Here is a 9,873-nt window from a genome sequence, read left to right as displayed (position 1 = left end):
AGCGTTTACCAAAACACAGAATTGAGCCAATTGTGCCAAAGTATAGAACATTTGATAAAACCACTATCGTTACTAGGGATGTTCGATACCACTTTTTTTTTCAGACCGATACCGATACTCACCGATACCAACCGCCGATACCAGTAGTACATTTTGACAAATAAAAAAAAAAATCACTAAAAGATATTTTTAAACAAATATATTTCCTTTAATTTTGACAAAAAAAAAAAAAAAAAACAGCACAGTCACTCTTCAATAGTCTTAACGCTCAAAATAAAACACAAAAATGCTCATTTTAGTTTAAGATTCACAAATTTGAAGTATTTCCAAACCCGGTGAAGTTTTGGTGGAAAAACTGCTGCAAGCTAGCGCCACTTACAGGCAAGGAGGACTCACTTCACGTCTTCCCCCTCCGCCATCGCTCGCTTGTACTCGTCTGCGTCACGAGTACTCGAGTACTTGAAAAAAGGCCACGACTGTTGAAAGGGTGAAAAGGGACCTGCAGCCCTTGTCTGTGTTATGTTTCGGTTCTGTGAAATTGGGGATTTTGTTTTTTTGGGGTGTCTCGTCCAGGTGTGTCTTGTTGAGTCAGTCAGTGTGGGTGTGTCATCTCATAGCCAGCATCAAGCCAGCCACTTCAAGCCAAGTCAAGCCAAGTCACCACACCACATCAAGCCAAGCCACTTTACACCACGTCAAGTCTAGTCTGTCACGCCATGTCAAGCCAAGTCAGTTCCAGTCATGTCTCGTCCATTCACATCTCGCCCAGTCACTCCAAGTCAAGTCTAGGACCACATATGAAAGCGACCCAGGTCGGATATGAAAAAAAAAATCGGAATTAAAACATAAAAAAAAGTCAGATAAAGGTCGCATTCGGGCAAAAAAAAGCCGATCTGGGCCGTATTTGCCTGCAGTGTGAACGTAGCCTTAGTCGGACCAGTCAAATGTCTTTTTTTTTGTTTTTGTTTTGTTTTGTTTTAACAAAACCATGAACAATAGAGCTTATCGCCTTCAAAATCCCCGTTCCCTCATTGTGGGTGCTTCGAGATAATACACGCCGAGCTTCACTCAGATCGTTCAGAAACTCAGAATGATGTTGACGTGTGCCGTTTGCTTCTTCAGTGTGCCCCCCCCAAAAAAAACGTACCAGTGTCAGGCAGTACAAGGAAAGTAGACGAGCTGCTAATAATAAAGTCCATTCAAAAATGTGCTTTTCGGTGCACTAAATCCTAGTTCCCACGACTACTACTTTTATTCTAATTCTTTTTTGTCTTCTAAACGGAAGCTGAAGGACGGACGGACGTTCAAGGATTTACAGCACAGGTATTCTTCATTGTGCATTTTAAAAGCTGAATTACTAAGTGTAAAAAGTGTTTAACAGGGTGGAAATCGCGTGTGTGTGTGGGGGGGGCGTTAGATTGTAGTGGCTTAATAGAGGCATATATACCCCCCCACCCCACCTTAAAAAAAAAAAAAAAAAAAGTAAGACCGGCAAAAAGTGAGGAAACGTTGGACTTGTTCTCAAAGGAATTTAGTAGCTCTTTCCCGAGTGGATTCGTAAAGACCAACTCTTTTATATCCAACTAAAAAAAAACACACAAAAAAAACACCATCTGGCGTGTCAGTTTACTTATTGTCTTGTGTTTCGATTCAAATGCACACTTTTATCCATCTCAAGGCTGCTGTCAGGTTTTCTCTAAAGTCGAAAAGTCGAAAGTGACGATTTCACGTCAGTAATTTTGTCAAGAAATTTAAATGTCATCGCCGCGTTCCTAATAATGTTACGCTTTTATTTCATTATTTTAATTAGGTGCCACTTGACAAAAAAAGGGTGACCTTATAAGGTCGATTAAAATGGAATTTGTAAATGTTATACACATCCACATCTGTTATAAAACAGCAAATCGCCCTCGTGGTTGGTCCATCTGCCTCAAATTATGAGGCTTTGGGTTCGACTTTCGGCGCTGCCATCCTGTGTGGATTTTACATAATTCTCCCCAGGCTTGCACGGATTTTCTGCGGGTACTCCGGCTGTCGCCCAAATTCCTTCTTTTTTTTTTTTTTTTTTTTTTTTCCTCAAAGGGGTGAATGTTAGTGTGAATGCGTGTTTATCTGTATGTGCCCTATTTATGTGCTGGTGACCCGCCTCTTACTCAAAGTCACCTGGGATAGGCTCCAGCTCACTCGTAACCATAATAAGGACAAATGCTCTCCAAAATATATGGATGGATTTTGCAGCTGTAATTTTTTTTTTTTACAAATAAACGTGCATATCATTAGCATATTTAACATCTCACATCTTTCACAGATAGGAATTTATCATGCTAGACAGATTTCACAAATGAACGTAAACAATTATTTAACACCTAAAATAAAATGAGAAATAATCGCACGGTTGATGCTGTAATCAGTAAAGTAATACAAAGCAGGTAGGTTTAGCAGCGGTTTTTAACAATTAAGGTGGACTTGCTTTTTAGCAAGTTCCATATACCGTATTTTCACGACTACAAGGCGCACCTAAAAGCCTTCAATTTTTTCAAAAGCTGACCATGCGCCTTATAATCAGGTGCGCCTTATATATGGATCAATATTGAGCCGCGACAGGTCTCGCTGTCAAGACGCTATCGGTGACCCTGCACGATCGGTGACGCGCATGCGCAAAAGATCCCGCCATCTTGGATCGCTACCTAATACTGATACTTTACATCAGAGAAAATAATAAAACAGTTTATTCATTTTGGGAGTGAATGGAGTTGTCAGAAAGCTGGTTTGTAATCTATTAATAAAGTTTGACTGACCTATCTGACTGTTTTGTTGACATTCCCTTTAGCGCAGCACCATCTAATGGATGCATAACGTAACCCCAGCCTCTACTATAGCGCCTTATATATGGAAAAAGTTTTAAAATATGTAATTCATTGAAGGTGTGCCTTATAATGCGGTGCGCTTTATAGTGCAGAAAATACGGTACTCATGGACATACCATTAACAAGGGATGTTGCCGTATCTAAGCAGAAAAGGAGCACAGAAAAAAAAAAAAGGCAAATCTCGGGAGCTCAATAAGCAGGATTAACTCCAAAGTGTGTTTTTCTTTCCTTTTTTTTTTAGTGTATTAGTATTTTTTTTTTTTAGAAGTGTAGGAGTGATGGCACAAGAGTAAAAAGTGTAATCATAAAACAGTAAATGGAAATTACCGCGACATGGGAAAGGGTCCGGCAGTGCAGTAGAATATGAGCAAAGCGATTCATAAATCATAAGCGCAATTTGGCAGATGCCAACATAAAGGCACATATCGCACACTGTACGACAACTATTCCGATAATACTGCCCACTTTTGCAATAATGCATAGTTTCAAACTGCAAACTTTAAGCGAGCCGACTGCTTCCAAACCGCAACTAATATTTGGCACCTCTTCGGCAACGCACGAGAAATCATTCTTCACTCTGAGAAACGCTTTTTTTTTTAAGACCGGAGGCGGCGAATGCGCCATAAAAATAAAAGGCCCACTTGGTTCAGCTTGCGTTAAAGAGACGCGAGTTGAAAATGCAATGGAAGGCCTACGTTGCATGTAGAAAAAAAAAGTGTCACTTCAACTCCTCTTCATTGAAAAAGTGATTCGTTTTACTTCATTTTAGATTAATATACGGCGGCAACGGGCTCTTTATGACAGGAAGGAATGTAAAAATACGACCCAAAACATTGTCTACATTTAGAAAAGAGCCTCTAATACAATAAGTTCATTCATTTCATTTTTTTTTTTTGTTAAAGGTTTAAAAAATAAATAAATAAATAAAGAAAGAAAAAAAAAAGAAAAAAAAAAGGAAAAAAAAGTAAAGCATTAATGGTCATGCTTACGGGGCCCAAGAGAAAGAGAAGACGTGATATATGGACACATTATCGCGACAATGAAGTGGAGAAAACCCTTTTGCTTTGTTTTAGTCGAAGGGAAGTAAAGTGGGAAAGAAGTGGCTAGGGGGGAGAAAAAAATAAATAAAATGACACGTTCAGTTCACCACAAAGACACTGTGGTAAGTCTGTTTAAAACGTAACATTAATTAAATTAAATAAAAAAAAAATAATGAATAACATTTTTTAAAATCATTTCTCCACTTGCTGTCAACTGAAGATGACATCACCTGTTCTGAGGAAGTAGGTAACGACCAATCAAAACAGGTGTGAGATGATTGGTCTTTACCTACTTCCTCAGCACAGTTGATGTCATCTTCAATCGACAGCAAGTGGGAAAATTTGTTTTTAAAATTGTACATGCAAAAATAATGAAGTTATCAAATTCATTCTGGACAAAATGAGATTTTTTTTAATTTTTTTTTTTACTACTAAAAATGGCTCAATGAGTCAAGTGTCCCTTTAATCCAGTGCTTCTCAATTATTTTCTGTCATGCCCCCCCCTAGTAAGAAGAAATCATCTCATCCCCTCACCCTCACGTGACTATAAATAGTATCATTTGTCTATAAAATTGTTTTTTTGTTGGTCTATAAAATTGTTATAAGCAAACCTCTGCATAACACTGTATCCGTATTAACGTATAAGAGAATAAAAAGAAAGAAATATAAAGATAGCTTTATTTACTGTAACAGAAAAGATCTAAAGTGCATCTGAAATTCAAAAATAAAATTAAATCCTTAATTAAACTATAAACATTTTTTGACTGACCATGTCAAACCATATGATACGGAAAAAATAAAATTAAATCAAATCAATGAATCATAATGCATTCAAACTGATCACCAACATTAACTCAGGAGCACAATATTAAAAAAAATAAAAATAAAATTAACCTGCAAAACAAAAATATGAAATAATTTGTGCTGATTTATTTTTTTTATTTTATTTTATTTTATTTTTTTTTTGCTGTGTGCAAAGCGCGCATGCTCAGTGCAAACAAAACCCCTACACCACCGAGCGAAAGCTCCCCGTGCACACTCTGCCAATAATGAGCGCCACTGCCCCCTAATGTAGTGGAGGTGCAATTGCACTTTATTCTAGGACAGTCAAAAAAATAAAAATAAAATAAAAATAAAAAATAAAAATAAATAAGTATGTTCCCCAAAGTCAAACGCGCCCCCCCTCGATGGAGCCTCGCGCCCCCCCTGGGGGGGGGGGCAGCCCCACTATTTGAGAAGCACTGCTCTAATCCAACAGGTTCTATTGTTCCAACAATAACGTTAAACCGACCGCTAACTAATGCTGGCTAACTTACTAGCTTGTAGCATGTAGCGACAGTAGCCACTTGTTGATATACTGTAATTGTGTGTTCGATCAGATGGATCAATCAGATGAATATTATCTGCTACAACAAATGTAAAATGGTACAATAATTGTCTTGACTAAAATTTGAGTAAAATGTTCACAGTTTTTGTTGACTAAAATAGTTTTATGTTTAACTTATTCACTGCCATTGACGGAAAAAGACGTCAAATGATGCATTTTCTTTGCTAGTCTGGCAATGAATGTGTTAAAATAGACTGAAATGCTCAACTGATAGTCGACTAAAACTTGACTTAGCAAAAACGGGGATGAGGTTGACTAGCTAACAAAAACTGACAAGCGCCATTGAAACTGGACCAAAACTGATGACCTGGAAGAAACCAAAATTATTCCGCTTTGATGAAAAGCACGATGCCAAAATTTGCCTCCCGTTACCAAATCCGATTCCCGATGCCCTATGAAGGCCTTCAACCCTCTTGACTCTCATTGACTGGTCACGGCCGAGGAGACGGCGCCGGCAAACTGTGCGCCACAAGTGTTAACACCAATTAAACAGCCAGAAGCCTCCCGTCATTCTTCACACTGCGTGACATCGCACACGCACACACACGCACACCCTCACCTTCAACTTTCCGCCGATGCACATCGAATGGCAGCAGATCCTTGCATTTCCTGACATTTTGCAGCAATCGATTGCAATTTAATCAGCGTGGGCGTGCTGTTATCAGCCCGGCTTGCAACAGCTGTTGAGAGGGGATGAAAAAAAAATAAAAAATCTGATTTACAGCAGGACTGAACTGTAAAATACAAGACTGCAACATCAATGTTGATAATAGCAATGGCAGATGTGAGAGTGTGTTATTTATTGTTATGAACACTCATTACTGCCTTTCTCCTTCTATCAGTCACTCAATATCAGTAAATGTCTTTTTTTTTCTTTTTTTTTTTCATCTGATGGTCACAAGTCCATCATTCTTTCAAGTCTTTATTGCCCAACCAATCTGGGGGAGCGTGCGGATACAGTAAGCCTTTAAGCTTCTCCGCTGCAGAATAACCTCAAATAACATTGTTTTATGTATCAACATGAACAACTTCCCGTCTCATATCCCGGGGGCGAAAATCCCGCATGTGCGTTTTCACCAAAGTGAATTAGTGCATTAAACAAGGTCCAAAGATTATCTGAAAAGTCAAAGCAAAGCACGCATAAGTTTAATGTCGCTAACTGTGAACTTTTTTTTTTTTTTTTTGTTGTTGCCGATTTTAAGAGACCGCACAAGCTCAGAGACGCCCCGAGGTAACCGTAAATAAAGTCCGCGCCTCGCTACCAATTTCCCAAAGATTTAATGAGGGGCGATAATGTGTTCAAATGAAAATTTGTCTCTGTGGGGGAGACCTTGAAGTGTATTGCTCGATGCAGATTCGCACCCATTTTGCATGTATACTTGTAAAAAGTTGGAAATAACCTCATCATTTATTCATTTGCACTACAGATACTGTACAGTATGAGTTACAAAATAAGTGCATATGCGATTTAATTGTATTTTTTAATTTTTTTTATTTTTAAACGATGCTTATGTTACTGTATGACCTGACATTAACTTCCATGTTATGATCAGTAAGTGAGCTGACTTAAGACTTTACGTTTTTCTCTCTCTTCTTGAATCAATCGTGCATATTTGTCAGGATTGCGGACCCAAATGCAGAAATAAACGAAACAAATAGACAAATAAGGCAGGATTACCAGAACAAGTGGCGACAGCAAACAAAATGATCCAAGAAGAAGTGAACGGAAACCAGGAAGTAAATACAAGCAAAGCAACGAGACAATTAGCAACAGCTGGACACAACAACAAGTGGCTGATTGGTAGACAAACAGGTGGACGCAAAACCATAACGAGAAAGACGTGAACCACGAGAAAACAAGAAATAACGTGAAGCAAAACTAAATATGACACTAAACAAATATGGATCATGACAATATTTATCACTTCATTTCAGGTCGATTGCAAGTGTTAAATAATTATTATTTGTATATTTCCAGCAAGTTTTTGAGATATTTTAATACTAATTTGTGTGCTCCTTTGTTGTTGTTTTTTTTTAAACTACCGTATTTTCCGCACTATAAGGTGCACCTCAAAGCCTTCAATTTTTTCAAAAGCTGACCATGCGCCTTATAATCCAGTATAACTATATATATATATATATATATATATATATATATATATATATATATATATATATATATATAGAGAGAGAGAGAGAGAGAGAGAGAGAGAGAGAGAGAGAGAGAGAGAGAGTTAGCGCGAGTACCGAAACCACCCATCCCTAATCATAATAATAATAATAATTTGTGAAATGCTCATTACAAATTCCAATAAACTGCGTGAGGAATCATGTAATAATTTCTCCCCGTATTTCAATATTGCAGGTTGTTAACAGACTCACTAAATAAAATGACCAAATTTGCAGCACAGATTCAGGTAGCTTGCGTACAAAATCGCATTCCTATTTTCCCTGTGCATATCGAGATGAAATATTGATTAGGTGTCCCTGGAAGAAGTCTTAGCTGTTAGCCTGATGATATTTGGCCAACGTGTACCTTTACCTGAATTGAGTGGACACATTAATATGTTGACGATGTACACCTATTACCTGAACCCTGCTCGCCAACCACTGAGCATTAGACAGCCTCGGGCTGTACAAGGAAAATGGAGGCATCCCAATAAGCGCTCGGCTGGTGGAAGGTCTGATAAACACGAGAGAAAATGTTTATTCAAGTCCGGTCGGAAGACGGCGGCCGGGGGTAAAGGATCGTCACCGGTGCGGAACGAGGACATACGTCGATAACACGCGCAAGCTGTCGTACCTCAAAGCGCGAGTTAATTATTGCGCCTGAAATAAATGGGTTTAACATGCAAAATGGATGCCTGGTGGCGAAAAGGTGCAAAGGACATCTGAGCGAGATGCAGAGCTGCAAATGATCACCCCCCCCCCTTAACCATGACAGCACACACAGTGTCATTAAAGGCACAATGTGTGTTACCGTGGCAACATCAGAGTTTTTTTTTTTTTTTTTTAAACTCTTGTGAACAATCAAAAGTTTGCTCCCGATCCCCCCCCCCCGATGGATTAAAGTCACGTCGCTAAATAAAGCTCAAGTATCCCGCCGACACACTTTGACAGTTCATGTTTTGTCTCGTCTCTGCGGGGAATAGCGCGGAACAGCCCCCCTTTTCTGCCGCAACACTCCACAATCAAAGCGGCGGCGACGTGAATCTTAATTGCAGAACAATTACGGCGACACGTAACGACACCGTGTGTCACGTTTTGACAGGTCACCGTAATTGGGCGACACAGAGCTGCAGCCTGCAGTTATCACGTGACATCTTTGGTTTCGCACTTGTGAGCTGTACTGACGCTGCATTAAAATAAAGAAGAAGGCAATTAACCATCAGATTATGTTTTGTTTTCGCTTTTTTTTCTCAGTTGAATGGCGATCATTTGTTTATACAGTGGTTATAAAAAGTCTGAACACCCCTGTTCAAATGCCAGGCTTTTGTGATATAAAAAAATAAATAAATAAAATAGAATAGAATTATTTTAAAACCTTTTTCCACCATTCACCTATAATTTCTACAAAAAAATAAAAAATAAAAAAATAATAATCTGAATGGAAATAAAAATGAAGACCAGAGATCATGGGCCTTATATTCGTTTTCTTTCTGCGCCATTGTGGGAGGGAACACAGCCGACTCCCGGGCAATCGAAGCGGCTCCCCTCATTCCATTTAAATTCAGCAGAGATCACAAGGACTCACTGGTGATCAGCGGACACAAACTACATTTACTGTAAAAGTAAATGCAAGAAAATCTCCACTTATGTCAGTGCTAAATTATTTTCTATCAAATTAAGAAGAAAACATCTCGCCCCCCCCCCCCACGACTATAAATAGTATCATTTGTCTATAAAATTGTTATAAGCACATCTCTGCATAACACTGTAACAGTATTAACGTATAAGAGAATAAAAAAAGAATAGACATATGGACCAACTTACAACAAAGAATAGCTTTATTATTAACCGTAACAGAAAATATTTAGTGCATCCCAAATTAAAAAATAAAATTAAATCCTTAATTAAACTATAAACATTTTTTGACTGACCATGACAAACCATATGATACGGAAAAATAAAATTACATAAAATCAATAAATAATAATACATTCAAACTTATCACCAATATTAACTCGGGAGCACAATATTTAAAAAAAAAAAAAAAACTTTAACCTGCAAAACAAAAATATATAAAATAATTTGTGCTGATATTTTTTTTGCTGTGTGCAAAGCGCACATGCTCAGTGCAAACAAAACCCCTACACCACCGAGCGAATGCTCCCTGCGCACACTCTGCCAATAATGAGAGCGCCACTGCCCCCTAATGCAGTGGAGGTGCAATTGCACTTTATTCTAGGACAGTAAAAAAATAAAATAAAAATAAAAAAAATAAAAAAGCATGTTCCCCGAGTTCAAACGCGAGTCCATCCTTGATGGAGTCTCGCGACCCCCCCCTGGGGGGGGGGGCCCGAGCCACTATTTGAGAAGCACTGACTAACGTCAACTTGGCGACTGTGGATGGGCAGAC

At 38.5% G+C, this 9,873-nt stretch overlaps 1 long non-coding RNA gene across 1 annotated transcript in view; it reads right to left on the bottom strand.

The window, feature by feature from the left end:
• LOC144030858 (uncharacterized) overlaps positions 1-7,031 on the bottom strand; it is a 100,952-nt gene extending 93,921 nt beyond the window's left edge. Inside the window, exons 1-2 of the long non-coding RNA XR_013287376.1 lie at positions 6,973-7,031; positions 5,854-5,974 (exon numbers count right to left, since the gene is read on the bottom strand). This is a non-coding gene — a long non-coding RNA (uncharacterized LOC144030858). The remainder of the gene's footprint in view (positions 1-5,853; positions 5,975-6,972) is intronic.
• Positions 7,032-9,873: the final 2,842 nt, after the last annotated feature.

Source organism: Festucalex cinctus, chromosome 11, assembly GCF_051991245.1.
Source record: "Festucalex cinctus isolate MCC-2025b chromosome 11, RoL_Fcin_1.0, whole genome shotgun sequence".
NCBI classification, from domain to species: domain Eukaryota; kingdom Metazoa; phylum Chordata; class Actinopteri; order Syngnathiformes; family Syngnathidae; genus Festucalex; species Festucalex cinctus.
The sequence above is the reverse complement of the archived record's forward strand: the minus strand, read 5'-3'. Positions and strand labels throughout refer to the sequence as shown.